Source organism: Trachinotus anak, unplaced genomic scaffold (genome assembly GCF_046630095.1).
Source record: "Trachinotus anak isolate AG129_WGS33_773 ecotype Australia unplaced genomic scaffold, CSIRO_AGI_Tana_v1 ptg000032l, whole genome shotgun sequence".
NCBI lineage: Eukaryota > Metazoa > Chordata > Actinopteri > Carangiformes > Carangidae > Trachinotus > Trachinotus anak.
The window spans coordinates 28,018,704-28,035,860 of NW_027273883.1; the positions used below are offsets into that span (position 1 = coordinate 28,018,704).

The window sequence follows — 17,157 nt, forward strand, 5'->3', positions numbered from 1 at the left end:
ATCACTTAATATTAAACCGATTATAATTCAACTATAACTAAAACAAACATTGGTTACTAACTAGATGATTACAGGCAAAACACATATGTAACAACCGTGTGTGTGTGTGTGTGTGTGTGTGAGAGAGCGAGAGCGAGAGAGAGAGAGAGGATGGTGACGAAGTCACGTGAGTGACGTGTCAGTAGGAGCCAAGATGGCGGCAGCGTGAGGTACTCGCTAGAGCCAAGATGGCGGCTGGCCGCAGAGTGTGAATGGCGTGAACAACGAGAGCAAAGGGAGGGGCCCTTGAGCTTTACGTGTCTGACGCGACCACACTCTATGGTCTGAATGTGAGAGAGATGTAGATGAGATGTGTGATTGGGAGGAAAGAGGGAGAATAGAGGTGAAGAGAGGAAAGAGAAAGATGCAGAACCAGAGCAGCAGGGTTCTGTGAGTCGCCGAGAGGTCCAGTAAACTCTTTCTTCACCACACAGTAACACTGGTCCTTTAACCGGTTATAGGAGTTCACTGGCTCGCTCACGGTAGCGAGGCTGCGCAGCGACACCGAAGTGTCCAGATGCTGGACACAATAGCAAGTCCTAGTTTAGCAGAACAACACGGAATGTGCTGATACTAGCGGCTAATCACCAAACAATAAAACACAGTAAACCATAAGCACCGAGAATAATATTAATCACAAAACAAACAACAGCATAGGACGCACTTATAAGTCAATAAATGAAACACTCTACACTAACTGTGTCTCTGCCCAGACATCAGCCTCTTACTGTGAGTTGCTCCGATCCTTCGGAGTTAGAACAGAAAGTATCTGGGTCTCCACAGCTCGGTCCTTGGCTGGAGCTCGGTCCTCGGCTGGAGCTCGGTCCTCGGCTTGGAGCTCGGCGGGTCGTGTCTCTCTCCTGACGATGACAGTGATGAATTCGGCGGCAGCGGGAAGATCACAGATGAGGGACGGTGAACTTTGTCCTTAACAAAGTCGGCGCTCGTCCTCACGGGACGTGAAATCAGCTGATTGCACAGCGATCTACGTCGGATCCGAAAAGAAATGAAAACAAACAAAGCAGTCTGTGCGCTCGGCCCGCGAGTTGAAGACTGTGACCTGGGCTTTAAGAAGTTGTGGAAAAGGCCCAATGTTGCAGATTGCTCCCTTTCAGCAGCCGAGTCGCGGAGAGAGCTGGAGTAGCTCTCTGTAACTGGTGCACGGTTTTGAGTGAAATGCCTTAACTGTTGGATGGATTCAGGTTTTATTTGATCCATGTCCCCATAAGGATGAACTGTAATGGCTGTGGTGATCCTTTTCATCTAGTGCCATTGTTACAACTCTTTGTTTCATAACGACTTTCCCGTCAGCCTCTCTTGTATTTTGTCTTTGGTGCCACTTAATAAATTTTGCATGCTAACATGCTAAACTAAGACGGTGAACATGGGAAGCAGTATACCAGATTAACATGACCATGTTAGCGTTGTCATTGTGAGCATGTTAGTATGCTATCATTAGCATTAGGCTCAAAGCACCTCCGTGTCTGTCTGAAGCCCAAGATGGTCACTGTGGTAAACATTATACCAGATTAACCTTCATTCATTCAAACCCTTATTTATACAGGGAAGGCCAGCGAGAGCAGGCTTTCTTTTTCGGGGACGCCCTGACACATGAGCATGTTAGCATCGTTGTTACGAGCGTGTTAGTATGATTAGCTTTAAGATCAAAGCACCACCAGCCTCACAGAACCATTAGCATAGTAGACTCTGACATATACAGAGCTAGTGACATGTAATTAAATGGCTTTTTTTCCCGTAGCACACAGTAACTTATTTTGAAAATGACACATGACATGTAGTTAGTAAGCCTGTATATGAAGCCAGTGAAAACCCATCCTGGGTTAAGGTTACGGCATTAGCTCGGAGGCTGACCCACACAGCAACTACAGAAATGAACAAGTGAGGAGTTTTAACAAAGTTCAAGGCAGTGACCTCACCACTAATGAAGTCTCTGGCCTTTATCAGCTCCACCTGTTCTCTGTCAGAGCACTCACTTGAACTTAAAGGCAGTGTGAAGCAAGTTGAGGAATTGTCTGTCTCCTTCCCAGAGGCTGCCTGTAAATGGAGGGCCTATCTCAGGTCCCTCCTCACGGAGCCCGAGGGTTTATTAAACATTCATGCTTTAATTAAGCAATTTTACCGCTGCTACTTACCAGGTGATGATAAAAGCACTGCTCCAGGATGAGCATGGCGAGCAGACAAACGTATACAGTGTGTGTGTGTGTGTGTAAAAGTGTCCTACATGAGAAGCCATTAATTTCCTGCCATTAATAAAAGTGTGAGGATTAGAGAAAAGACAAGCTGAACTTTTTTCCCGCTGCCTCATCAGTCATGTGTGACTGCAGGAGAATGGTCGGCGGACGACGGTGGGATGTGATAGGGATCCCTCTGTTTTCTGACAGGCAGCTTGTCACTGCTCACTGCGGCTCTTTCTTTCTCTTCTCTTCTCCATTTTACACTTCGTCACACCATCACAGACTTTTTTTTTGGGAGGAATCGGTTAGAGTCTAGGAGATTTGAAACCCTATTTCCCCTCTCAGAAAAGTGCTGTATTACTGAGAGACTGTGTTTTGTCTTCGAAGGGTGAAATTGTGTGAGTGCGGGGGAGAAAATAGAGAATTAGAGTGTGTGTTCATGTTGCCAGTCTCCTTGGCTGTGAGGACATTTAATGCTAGTCTGACTGTCTCACTGTCGTTTTTCAGATTTGATGACTTGGACAATGGAGATGAATTACCTCGGATCACACGGCAATGTACGGGTTTACTGCTGCTGTGCGCCAGAGCTGGATGAAACCCTCAGTGTTTGTGTGTGTGTGTGTGTGTATATGCATGTTGTTGCATCTGCGTGCCTCTGTGTCCTTGTTAAGAGCAGGAGGTAGCTCTGCGGGACGGCTGTAAAGGCTGCTCTCCTTGGCGGTATCACCTGGAATGACACCCAGAGGTGACACCCTGTCAGAACACACACCCACACAAGACATACGACACACACACACACACACACACACACACACACAGATACACACCCACAATAAACTGAGTGTATCTTGGCCAAAGCCTGCCAGGTCCAAGAAAAGAAGTCATTAGTGCAGACAAGTTCCATGTGCTCTTCTGACAACACACACACACACACACACACACACACACACAATCAGGAAATGTGCCGACCCACTGCAACACACACCCATCAGTCCCTTTTCCTTACGTTTCTACACGAATAAGGCTGAAGAACACCCGACATCACATGAACACTGTTAGTATGAGTGGTTCAGTATGTATCCTGCGGCCCTCAGCCTTGATTGCAGTTTGTGGACTTATCTGGGTAATTGGCCGATCACAGATAGTGAGGCATTTCACCGAGGTATTTCTTACACAGCTGCAGTGCAGTTTAATTAGATTTTCTTCTACGGGAAACATTAGCAGATGTCAGACCGAGGTGTCAGTTCCTGTAAACTGCAGGTTCTTTTGAGGAACGCCTCGTAAGGCCTCTTCACATGTTCTTGAAACCTGTGTTTATTAGCCTCAATTATCCAGTGTAAGACTGTACAGAAGTTAGAAGTATGCTGCGACCATGTGTGTGTGTGTGTGTGTGTGTGTGTGTGTGTGTGTGTGTGTGTGTGTGTGTTGTGCCTGTTGTCAGCTTCTGACTGGTCTTAAATCTCACCTGGGCCACGTTCTTCATACGTGGAGAACTGAGTTATCTGGACCTGAATGTTAATGAAGAGTCTTGATTTATTCGGTTCTTCAAAGCTGCTTAAAATTGATTTCAAATTACTGTGAGAACAACAAAGTCCTCAAGCCCAAACCTGCAAAAGTGCAGGTTTATCAACAGTTTTATCTATGCATCAACCTCCAGCCAATACAGAGGAGGTAAAAAGCTGCAGTTCCTCTAATGACCACTAGAGTCTGGCTCCAGCAGTGAGTCAGTCCCCACAGACTCCCATGTTAAAATGTCCAACTTTACAGCAGAAGTAAAGATGTTTACAGCCTGGTACAAAAACTGTTCTGGTCTCTAGAGCTAATTTCCTCCTTCATGACAACTGTACGGGCTGAATTCTGTATAACTTACCTATTCACAATTTATTAAGGATTAGAGTTATGGAGAATTGAGGGTGTGGCCGCTTTGAGTGACAGGTGGTTGAGTGTATACTCGCCACAGGTATTAAACCAGCATACACCAAAGTCTCAGCTCCACATGTGCCCCGACCTCTTTGCCAAGTTTTGGATTAGCTGGGAGTTCGTCGGATTCAGGCACTGCCAAGATGGCGGTGGGGGAGCAGCCCACTCTGAGCTTAAAAACCAGTCCTCAGAAATCCATGCAGCCAAATGAGAAAAGCTGTTCACATGGCCTAAGCTATGTCTGAGTCCTCGGCCCTAGTCTGGCCCATATACGTCCACATCTGGGCAGAGTCCGCCTGTTATCCTCCGGTATGCTTTGCAAGTAGCATTTGACCATCATGCTGAATACGGGCCAGATTAGGCCGGTGGAACTAGGGATACTCGGCCAGAAAAAAAAAGAAAACCTGGGCCAAGTATGGTAATATTCAATAAGCTATCTTGTGAATTTTTAACAAAGACATTATCTCTCAAATAGTGAAAAGAACTACAGACTACAGTGTGGCTGCAATTACACAATGTCTGGTAGTTGCATAAAAATAAAATCCAATATTAACACTAATACAATCAATTTCGCTGATTTTATAGGAGCATTCACTTGGTAGTGAAGTTGTGCAAATGCATTAATACAACAAAAGTAGCCAATTTAAAGCTAATTCAAGTGCTAATTTAGTTAGCACTCGGATTAACAAGTTTGAAATAATGCATGGACACCTCCATGTTGGTATAAGGGGTGTATTTCCTGTTCTTCCCATTCCACCATCATTACATGAATGTAGCATAAACATCACAGTTGTTGTGTAAAAAAACAAGCCCAGAGGTCGTCTGTGCACCAGGTTATTATGACCCATAGTTACGTTTTGTTGTTAGGTTAGCCATGTAATCATGTTAGCATGGTAATGTTAGCCTTTAACTCAAAGCAGTGCTGTGCCTGCACAGCCTTAATAGAGCAGCTAGCATGACTTTGGATACTTGGTCTTGTTATTAAGACAAATCTCAAAATGTTCAGTCTTTTTATAAATACATTCATAAAAACTACAAAGAACTTCTGTCCTGCTGCCACAATATGATGGGAGAGTTTTGGAATTTGCTAATATTAACGGTTGCAGTAGTGATACTGTGCAGACAGGGAATGTAAGGAGAGAGAGAGAGGTAGGACCAGATCCCTGACCAGAAACCTGGACTGTTATGGTTATGTGGTACATGTCTGGATGCCCCATTATGGTTATTTTCACATCAAACCCAGCCGTACTTCTGTAATACCAGTCAAAGTTAATTACAAATAACAGCAGAACATAATTATCCTAAGAAATGTTACGCTTGTACCTCAGCTCTCTCGGTGTAATGCATTGGTTTTATAATCAACTTCTAGGAGCTGCTCCTCTTTTTCTTCTCCTCAGTTTAGATTGATTTATTTACTCTCATTTATTTCTCATCAAAACATCACAACATGATTAGGGTGTGCCTTTTCACACTCTCTCATTTACGTGCTTGATAGACTTCTTATCTTTTCATTGCTTTCATATCCGCTAAAGATTGTTCTGCCCAATCTAATCTCAAACAAAAATAACAATTAATTGTTTTCGGCCATTCTGAAAAACACTTTCTATTATTGCAGCTCAGATGCCCAGAGGCACGACTATGAGTATATCTTTTCAGTCTGCTCCAGCTAAATCAAATTCTCACTGCCCTCTAGATTTTAGCTATTCTCTCCTCTCAGCAAAGTGTGGCAGAAAAATCGCTGAAGAATTACCTTCATCACTAGTGTTAGCTGTGTCCTTTTGTTCCTGTTGCACACATCCACCTCTCAAAGTGAAATTCTGTTGCCATTTTCTCACACACTTTTCCAAAATTAAGGCTTAGGTTTGAGTTAAAGGAACCCAAAACCTCCAAAAGTATGGTGTGCTTTTAACTTGTCATATGTTTGTGTCTTACTGTTTCCTGTGGTAATGCCCATGTACACAAAGCCAACTCCATAAAGAAATGCAAGAGCCTGACTGTCCTGCACAGTCCTGTCCTCAACCCCATCCAAACCCTTTAGAATGAACAGGAACACTGACTGTGACATTATCACCCAATGTGAGATGCTCATGTGGTTGAACAGGAGGAAGTCTCTGCAACAGGTTCAACATCTGGTGCAAAGACTGAAACCATCATGGATAAATTTCCTCTGTCCCAGCATATCCTTGTGTGTAATACACAACTGATGACTGACAGTCCTTCATGACGTCAATGTAAACATTTCCTACACCTAACTTGTAAACACAGCACTTACAGAGACATCACTGGTCTGAATTTCCACAAAAATCTTTTAGTCTTTCTCTCAGGAAATGTCTCCTAAATCCACCAAAATCAGCCTTGTAATGTTGTTGCAGAGTCATACTTTGTTTTTGCCATATGTACCCTACTAAATTTATACAGTGGAGGTCTGCTGATGCTCGCTTACAGTAAAACTGTGTTAACAGTTACACAGAGAACTGAAACACCAGGAACAGGCCGGGGCATTACAACAGAACAAGACCCTCCTCCTATAAAAAACAAGGTGTTTTGTCATTTGTGTTCATAGGTTTTGTTCTTAAATGACATCTAGTGGTCGTCTGAGACACCATCAGTCTTTTTGGACACATATGACAGAACAACATATTTATGTTCAAATGGTGGGAGCAAAGGAGGAGGTCAGCCGACGTCTTTATATAGACACAAAGTCTGTGATTAAATACTGTTTCTTTGGGCATTGTTAAGATTTTTATGATTTTAATGACTTAATGCTGCAACAGCACTGTTTTGAACATATCACTATTGTTTACTATTAATCATCAACCCAACTTTGCATAATTTAATTAACTCAGTTTGTTGGCTCCAGGCTGCTACATACAGAACTTGTACCCCATGCACCTGGGTCAACGACAGATGAGCTCAGAGTGGGGGGATCTCTGCTGGACTTGCACTGGATATTTCCACAGATTGCTTGTGTTTTCGGCCTTACATGCAAAAGACTTGTTGCACTTGCAGCAAGAAGCATAACCACACTTTTGAAGGTTTAGTTCACTAATAGCACAGTCTCTATGTGTTTGTGTGTGTGTGCTGCAGTGTGTCGCACACAGGCCGAGAGAGAGAGAGAGACTTTTTCTGGGTTGGAAACAGCTAAAATGCATCACCAGTCAGATTCTTTACTCATCCATAACCATGACTGTTCCATAACTTTGACTGCACGTTTATTATTGTAACCATGACGATCAGGTTGTTTCCTGTTGGGGCACTAACTCAGGAAATGCTCCAGTGGGTCCTATCAGAGGGAATACCAGCCTATTTGGTTACTTAGATTTGAGGGCTTGTTGAACAGAACATTGTAGATTATATTCTGTAATAGGGTCTGAAACACCAGTTTAAAAAGTTGCTGCAAAGAGTTCATGAAGGAAGAAAATCCTCCGTTTCCTCTCAGTGGTTGGAGGAGCTGAGCAGCAGGAGAATGACAGACTAAATAAACACACTTGCACATAATGGGAGACAGTGTGTGGTTAGTGGTTTTAAAGAGTCAGGACCACAGCAGCATCTAACCAGGCCCAAGGTACATCTGCACTTACATCTACATGCTGTTTAATGTGCTGCAGTTCGGCAGCGAATTACATTTTGGTGACTCATCAAACAAGCAAAGTTTGTTCATATTTGTGAGTTAGACAGGAAGGAGACTTTAGTGTGGGTTGTTGTTGTTGTTGTGTTGTGTAGCAGGCTTGTCAGTGTGACACTCTAGAACACTTAAGTTCCAAAATGTTCTTTAAATGTTCTTTAGACACCGAACAGTGGTATGTCGCATTTATACAAACTAGAGGGTGATATCCTGAAGCCAAAACTTTTAAATACAATTTTCTCCCTTTTGTTATCTTGAGTTTTTGTTAAAAGGAGAAAAAAGCAATTTACAGAACAGCTCTACTATATAAACTGAGCAGTGGTTCCCATCCTTTTCCAACTCAGGGCCCACTTGAAAATCTCAAAAATGCGTTTTAACAGGACTTTTTATTTAATGATAATTTGTTTCTTGACTCTCTTTTGTTTTAATTTTTCAGCGACGACATAGGTGTTCCTATTATTAGCTCATCAAAGTGATATGCCTTAATACAAGAATTAACAAAGAAAGGAAGTCTTTTAATATTCTATGATGTTTTTAAAAATCATTTTGTTTTAAAACATTATACGTATAAAGAAAAGGATCTTCTAGTGTTCAAGACCTTGTAGTGTACAAAAGTAATGTTAGCCTATAATACATTTTCTTTTTTCCTGGTCCCGTTAAAAGGGGACTCTGTGCATGCTTTCTTTTTTTTTTTTTTTTTTTTTTTTGTAGCATTTTATTTCATCCAGAGAAAAAAAAAGGTAATGGTTTATTTGAAGAATGAAAACTGAAATCAAACACAAATACTCAAAAGGCCATCCTTAGATGTGTTGCATTGTTTTTTTGGGGTTTTTTTTGACTCCACACATTTCATGCAGAGCTGCCTCTGCTTTCCTCAAACTAAATGAAACCTGCAGAAGCCCTTTTATCAGATTTCATCCTGCTACAATGTCGAAATTAATTTCCAGCTAGTGCTGAATTTGATGGGTCCCTTTGTGCCACTAGAGCCTTAAGTACCAGAAACCAGCATAGCAGTTCATGTGTTTTAAATACTCTTTAATAACAGAGAAAGCCCTCCTGCCACTGTTAGCAGACTAATGCTAAGACACACTGCAACACATGAAGTACCTGTCAGCCCACAGACGTCCACCTGTTAGAGACTGCACACAGAGAAACCAGGGTTCAGCAGGTCCTTCTGTGTTCCAGGATGACTTCAGGTTCTGCTGTAGCACAATCTGGCAGGAGACATGTTTTGCTCATGAATTAAAGAAAACGTTGCACATGCAGAGGATACAAAGCTTTGTATTGTATTTGTTTAAGTTTCGGAGGTATGTGTGAAGTCCAGGCACATTTTTCACACATCAGCCTCCAATAATAACTAAACAGATTCACATAAATATAAATGAAACATTCCCAGCCTTCTGTTTATGCCCCTTTGGTGGAGAGTAGGGTGTAATTTTGCTGTTTGTATTGAACACTGGTGGAAATGTTAAAGCTCATTCCTTCCTAATGAAGAAAACAATCTTTAAAAGGTCACAAAGTGTGTATGTTTTTTTTTTTTAAACAGAGGCTCAGTAATTTCTTAAAGCAGCTGACCGCTGTGTTTTGTTTTGTTTGTGCTACTTGAAATAGGAGGACAGTGAACTTTGCACAGACACCTGATTGTTGAACGTGGTTGTTAATGTGATGCTATAACAGCCTCCACCCTTCTGGTTTCAGTCTTCCCACCACAGTTTAGAGACTGACTGCAGAGATTTGCTCCTATTCAGCCACATCAGCATTAGTGAAGTCCAGCTATAGACTGTATAAAAAAAATGGACATAGACTCAGAGTCTGAAAGGTGAAGCCAATGCAGAAGTGTCTTGAACCTGCATTCTATCTAATGGCCATCAGGGGGCAAAAAGAAGACCGTATAGAGGTTTATGGTAAGATGACCCCACTTCTAACTTGACTGATCAGTAAATATTTCCTTAATTAGTTTATGGTCTCAATTGCTAGATTCAATCACACAATTAGATCACACAGTTAGCCTACACACGCTAACTTAACAATACAATAGGATTATAAGCTAACTCCTCATACATGTAATGTTTGCCAAATGCTGACATGTATGCAATTAGCTACTAAGAGTCCAAATGAATGTTTTTACCAAATCTGAAAAAAATCCCTGAAGACATTACTGAGATATTGAGTTCACATGGTCAAAACTGTGAGGTTACTGTGACCTTGACCTTTGACCTTTAGCCATCAAAATCAAATCAGTTGATCCTTGAGTGGATTCACCTTCACAAGAATGGGACGGACAGACAGACAGAGGCATAAAAAGTTAGCAATTCTTCACCGAACTGGGAAAAAGCTCCTCTTAATGGAGCTGTTTGGCACATGGATGTATTTTATGAAGGCGAACATGTAGAATCACAATACTAATCTACCAAACCAAAGCTTTTGGAGGAAACTTACCTGGACTTGGTGCTATAGCCCATCTAACTTCACAGACATGGAGGAGAGCAGAGCAGATTTCTGATTGGTCCACTCCATACGCCCCCTCCCAGTAAGAGAAGTCAAGGTGCACAAATTTGTCACTTTGTGATGTGAGAGAGCACATGTGTGGACGTACAGTGACTGATTGGAGACGCTGTAATAAAAGAGTCATGGTTGTATTGGAAAATGGACTCAAGTAAAAAAAATTCAAATTCAAATTGAAAAACATTGAAGTTACGAGTATGTTACAAGTTACAAGCTGCTTGCAGGTCTTTATGGAGAACATTCTCCATTACACAGTTTAATGAACTGTCATCTGTCGTCCCTTTCTGTGATGGTAACAGTTTCTCTTTATTTCGTCACGGTGTGGAGCCTCCACCACCAAACACACCTACTGACACATTTCAGACAACACGACTTGATTTTCACAGTCTGCAGCTTTTCTATTTGCTCTCTTCTAACATCTTTTGTGAATAACTTTTTTTTTTAATGTGAGTAACTGTTTAGTGAATAAATCTCCACAAATGGAGGGAACCAGTGGCCCTTACATAGCAATTTGGAAGCATCAATTACACATCTCACAAACATTGATCTCACCATGAATAGGAGGCCTCTTTTTGTGCAGTTTGCTGAATTTGACATGGAACAATCTTATGAGCCAACCAAAGGAAGAAAGAGAGGTTTGGAATAAGAGCGTGAAAATATATCACAGAGGATGGTAATGTTGCCATGCTGTAGCAACGAGAATGAACTGGAAGCCAGACCTTGACGGACAGCTGTGTGGAGAGGGGATGCCAACCTACCCTTGGCCATATGTTTACTGGCATCTGTAAACAACATGTGGAACAACACAAAACTAAATTTATCAAGAGGGTAGTTCATAGACGTGCCCACCAGAGTGAAGGCGGGAACCAAGAGCTTCCTCTCCACACATCTAGAGCTGTGTGAACATCATCCTCAGTGACCTGTGAGGCTCCTCCTCAGTGGCCCACCAGGATGAACCCCAGCAGCCCCCCTGCCACCTCCTCACTCCTCTCTCTCTCGCTCTTTCTCTCTCTCTCTCTCTCTCTCTCCACTTCTCTCACTCTATATCTCTGTCTCTGAGTCACAATGCAGTCACCATCCCACACTGTGGGGGAGACAAGGGCTTCTGATGTATGAGAGTGTTATGAAGCGTGGGACGAGTAAACCGCATTGCTCACAGATCTGTGTGTGTGTGTGTGTGTGTGTGTGTGTGTGCGTGCGCGGACACAAGCGCTTGCATCTGTTTGTATGTGTGCCAGTGGATGTAAGGCTTACAGGTTAGTGATCCCTGGACGCCTCTGAATATATTTCATATAGGTACCATACCGTATAGGCTTTAAATGGAGCTGCTAAATGAGCTCCCAGAGTAACTTAGAGAAACAGTGAGCAGAAACACAATGACGCATTTATCAGCTGCGGAGTGAATGAAGAAGCTGCACAGAGCTAAGGACACACCAGAGCGGAGTGGGGGCGATTTTCAGTCTTAATAGCCATGCAGGGGGTTGGTTGAGGGGGTGGGGAATCCACTCAAGTCTGCGGAGGAAATAGACACAAAGGCTCTGGCAGTTCCCATAGGAACACTTTAGCCTGATGCCCAGCACATTGGGGGTACGGGGAGGAACACAGCATCCAGCGGAAGTCAAAGCACTTCTCAGCAGCTCTCAGAAGCTCTTTAACTCCTGTGGAAATCAACACAGACACAAAAACAAGGCGAAATTCACAGCCGGTCTGGGGGAGAGAGCTGTTTGACAATAAACCAAGCATATGCCGCACATGCAATTGCTGTCTGAGCATGCAGGCTTTATCAGCAGTCATCTCCGCCAGAGATGGATGTGTTTCAAGAAGGACGGAAGGCAGGGGAAAAAAAGCCTTATTTCTGTGAGCTGTCAGTCAGGCTGCAGGAAAAGTAAGAGCAGCATCTGATTCCTGTGGTGAAAGACCTTTTGAGCCTTTTCTTATCGTTTCCTCTGAAATGGGGCATCCATCTTCGGAATTGAAATGTCTGGTTGGATGACCTGCACCTGAAACCAAAGAGCTGCCCACATGATATGTATTTATAGACAATGGGTCTTGGCTGAGAGGCTCAGAGATGGTGCTGCTGTGAGAAGGAGAGGGGTGTGATGGTTTGCGCTGTGCGGCTGATGGGGTCAAAGAGATGGCACAGCATTGCACTGATTCTGTTGGAGTGTGAGGGATTAATAGTGAGGTTGATTTGTAAATGGATTACAACTGGGCACCGTGTGTGTGTGTGTGTGTGTGTGTATGTGCGTTTGTGTGTTTTATATTTTCACAACATGAATTTGTCTGATACATGGGTTTTAGAAAGCCGCCCTTCAGACACACACGTCAGTGAAATGTGCTGGCAGTTTGACATGTCGGCTTCATGCATGAAAAGAGTCACACTTCAGTAGGGATCACTGCAGTAATCTGGCCTGGTCACACTGTGGACATTTCCACTACACTTCCTACTCTCGAATGCTCTTGTGTCATTGGGATGACCACAGCAGCTCACACTTGGTTTGATATTTATATTTGTCATATAATTACAGTTTCTTATCTGCAAAGAAAAAAAAAATGTTTGAAAATGTCTTTAAATCAACTCACATTTTTTATGTCTGATCACTGTGTCTGTTTTTTTTACCCTGTGGTGGAAAATCATCATCAAACCGCCAGGCTCAACTGTTCATTGTGTAAATATCCTGCAGACCTTTATACAGACAGAGGCAGTAACAGCTCACTCCCTGCTTCTAACATCCAGTTTATCGTTCATAGTCGTTTGGTTTTCTTGTAAAGTCCCCTCATATTTCTAGTCTTGTCTGGGAGGGAGCACACTTTGGATGTTATGGCTGACAGTTCCAGGGGGTGTAATGTACTGTACCCCCGTCCACAAGGAGTCATCCCGTCCGTCAATCATCTTTAGAGCTGAATGCACAAAAAACTGAAACCTATCAACCTCTCCACCACTACAACCCTAACCCTAACCCCACGCCCTGGTAACCATGACTCTTTAATCACCTGGCCTGTACTTTAGATTTATTGAGCACAGAGAACCTCTACACTTTACTAAACTAACTAGAACATAACATTACAGATTTATTTATTTGTATGGCTTCTGTTTGGCTATCCAAGGCAAGGGTCAGTATCCCTCTTAAGCAGAGCTTGGGATATTTTGTTGTTGTGCATGAAGATGCAGTCAGAGCCCTGAGGACTGCATCATGAACAGCATGTAAACAAACACAAGCCTTTATAAATCAGGCAGCAGAGCAATACATTCTGTATAAAGCTGCAACAATTAGTCAATTAAGTCAATTGGCAGATAATTAATCCATAATGCATCGGTCATTTAACTGCTCAGGTGAACATTTCCTGGTTCTACATCTCCCTTGTCTTACATTCATGTCGTCTTGTGCTGTAGGAAATTATGATGGGTAATTTTACAGTTTTCCAATGTGGAACAGATCAAAATTAATGGAATTGATTCTGGCTGATGTAATTTGAATATGTCCGACCAGAGAAAGGAGTCCAGTGGGATGGGAGGTCATGGTGTGAAACCTGCAATGAAAGCTGAGCTGCCTCGTCCCCTCTGAAGGAGCGGCTAACCCGCATAAAAGAATCTCAGCTTTCATTGGCAAGATTTAATGTCCCATGATGCTCTAAATGTGGTTTCACAAGGTCTCTCCTCCTGACAAGAATAAAAGAGGAGGAAAACACTGAGAAAAGTGAGCTGTGATTTCTGGAGCATTTCCACAAAGAAATGTAACGTGGGTATGGACTGGATGTGACCGAGGTGCTGCATTTTTCTGAGGGGAAACGTTGGTTTTGTGCAGCTTATTTTTTTATTATTATTATTTTAATACTTATTTTCATAGTTGCTATTTTAAACACACCTCCAGGCTAATGCATGACAGTTTGAAGGCTGACTTTGGTTATTACAAACACTCACACTCACATCAGGCTCTACCTCCAAATGAAGTGGTTCAGATCAGGAGGTTTCAGAGTCTGACACTGTGCTACCACAGGGCCTCCTCAAGGCCCCCCCCCCTTGCTCACTTGCTTTGTTTTGCTCAATTCCAGGATGCCAGTGGGTATGATTATGTTATTTGATCTCATAAACACTCAACAATTGAGCCAAGAGGTTCTAATACTGCTGTTTGACATCATTTGAGAAAAAAACAAATCCAGAGAAAAGCTGTGTCCTGAGGCTGCTGTTAGTTTCTGACTCTGGGGAAGTGGGAAAACAGTAAAATTCCCTAAAACGACTTTATCTCTGAACGGTCTCTTTAACCAAAACATGCACATTTAGGTTCATTCACGTGATCCACTGGCACGTGGAGCCCAACTGTCAGCCCACCGTGATGTCACCCATCGGTTTGTGAACTGCCGTTGGGAAGCCTCAAGTTTGTAATCTGTCCGTCACCATCTTGGGTTTTTTTTAAACCAGAAGAAACCATATTTGGAGGAGAAGGCGGAGCTGAGGAGGAGAAAGGGGTGGATCTGACCTGCTCTTTACTCCTGATTGTGTGGTACAGTCTGTCAATCACATGGTAGCCCCACCCTAATGCAGACCCTGCTTTATGGTCTATTTTCCTCTAAATGGAGCATAATTTAAAAACTGAACATCATGTTGTATTGAAGAAGACTTGAAACTAGAGACTGAGACATAAACTCCCTCTAAAATCCCTCTAAGCTGCGCGCTTGCGCAGTCGTACACTGCTCACACATTCTCAATGCACAAGAAAATCTATACAGCGCATAAAGTAAAATTCAACATAAACTGTAAATTAATTAGAGCAATAACATTTTTTTCTGTAACTTTTTGCAGTGTAACACAGTGAGTGACAGATGTCCAGCCAATGATACGATACGGTTCACTTACGCTACGCAGCCAATCACAGCATTGACATTGCTTACGTAGGTGCCCTTCCCATACGCGCCGCGGCGCCGTGCAAGTTAGCTAGCTAACAACAGTGCATTTCATTTTAAGTGGGCCAAATCACTTATATTAAAAGTAAACGGATGGAAATTGCTGCTGTAATTTGATTCTTTTAATAAGCCATGTAACTTGCTATGATCCCAGGTGTTGATCAGGTGTGATACTGGTGTGTGGACACAGCGTGCACATCTGATGTTGCTCACAAGGGTCCTCAGTGAGCTCAGGGAGCTTGTGTATGCCCAGACACATGATAAATTAGAGGGAACATTGATCGTCAGTCTGCTTGTTTCTTGCTGTGTCACCTTGTTCGCACACCTTTGGTTCCCTTTGGCGACTATGCACAGGTCAGAAGAAGCGAAGACCAAAATGGCAGAAATGAGAGCTAAACTGGTTATTTCCTCCATTAAGAGATGAGTCTGATATTTTATTCCTCTCAGCTCCATTATTGTCCAAAAACTATTAGAGACACATCAGTGAGCCTCACTGTTGTTCTGGATGATACGCTGCTTTATTACCACAAACACACACACACTGTCATTTATTTCAAGTCCATCTCACACACACTGCCCCACTGCCAGATTCTCACTCAGTTCTCTCTTTCCTCTTGTATGACTAATGTTTGTCAGAAGAACCGCTCTGACCAGCTGCTTAATGGCATTACTGAGCTTTTTCTTTAAAAAAAACAAAACTATATGTCTGCATTTTTGATTATTTATATCTTGAGTTGGAACCACTGCATTTCTGGCTGAGAACAACAGATGGAAAATCTTGGGAGATAAACTAACATGCTGTGGGTTTTGGTGTTTTCATGAAATTTGTTGACAGTTAGAAAAACATAGAATAAAGCCACCAGGGAAGCAGAGAATTTGATATCTACAATTAAAAAACACTGGTACTGGCATAAGAAATAACAGTGTGGAATGAACTCCTCTGGTGAACTGAAGGTGCAAGAGGAAGTCAGGTGTGAGAGAGGATGCATCCAGAGCCAGAGCGGTGGCAGGTTGCGTCGGTGGCTGCTTTCTTAATGTCAGGAATGACCCGGCAGGGGAGCTGATTGGGCTGACTGTGGCAGGTTCACCCACAGGTTAAGCTTCCCACTCCACAGGAAGTGACTGATCGATGGGATGCAGTTGCATTGAGGTGCCATCTTTTTTTTTTAAATCTTTTTTTTATTTTTTTTTATTAATCTGGTAAACACAATAGAAGCTGCAGGGAACACATTAGGCCTGTCGGAAACACAGACATTTTATTGATGTATATTAATAGGTATAGTTCACATAATAACTGTGTGTATAATAGTATGTTAATAGGCAGTGCATTTCTCACTGCTGCTGCTGGATGAATTCAGCAGCAGAATTTTATCTCAGGTTGCTGGAAGTAAAATAAATAAAGAATAAATAACAAAAGGTACTTCTCTCTCTTTTATGTGCTGAGGCACATGTCAGCGTTTTCATTGATGTGATATTCCAACATTATGTTCACTTCAGTGTAAGCCGACATTTTTTTCTTTTCTCTTCATTTCCTCCTCTATTCTTATCTGACCTAACCCCCCCCCCCCTTCTGCTCCTGTCTCCCGTCATCTCTCTCTGTCCTCCCCCTGCTCTCTCCTTTCACCGCATGTTATCTCCACCATGCAGTTGACTGCTTCTGTCCTCTGGGTGTCAGCACTTGCCTTATCCTTCATTCATGCAGCTTTGTGTGAACCAGTCGCCCCATTTATGCCAGCGCCTCGTGTTTTCATCATAACGTTCGTCTTCCCTCTTCGTCCTGTCTTTCTTAACATATTTCTCACCCTCCTCATCCTCCTCTCCTCTCCTCTCCTCTCCGCTCCTCTCCCTCCCTGGCCACCTATTTCTTGCCACAACAATGTCAACTTCAACATCATACTTCACCCATACGCGCACACACACACACACACACACACACACACACACACACACACACACACACACACTTGGTGG

The 17,157-nt window shown here is 42.8% G+C and overlaps 1 protein-coding gene across 1 annotated transcript in view; it reads left to right on the forward strand.

Annotated features, from left to right (window-relative positions):
• Positions 1-17,157, forward strand: part of adgrb1a (adhesion G protein-coupled receptor B1a) — a 162,462-nt gene that overhangs the window by 53,202 nt on the left and 92,103 nt on the right. The window lies entirely within an intron of this gene.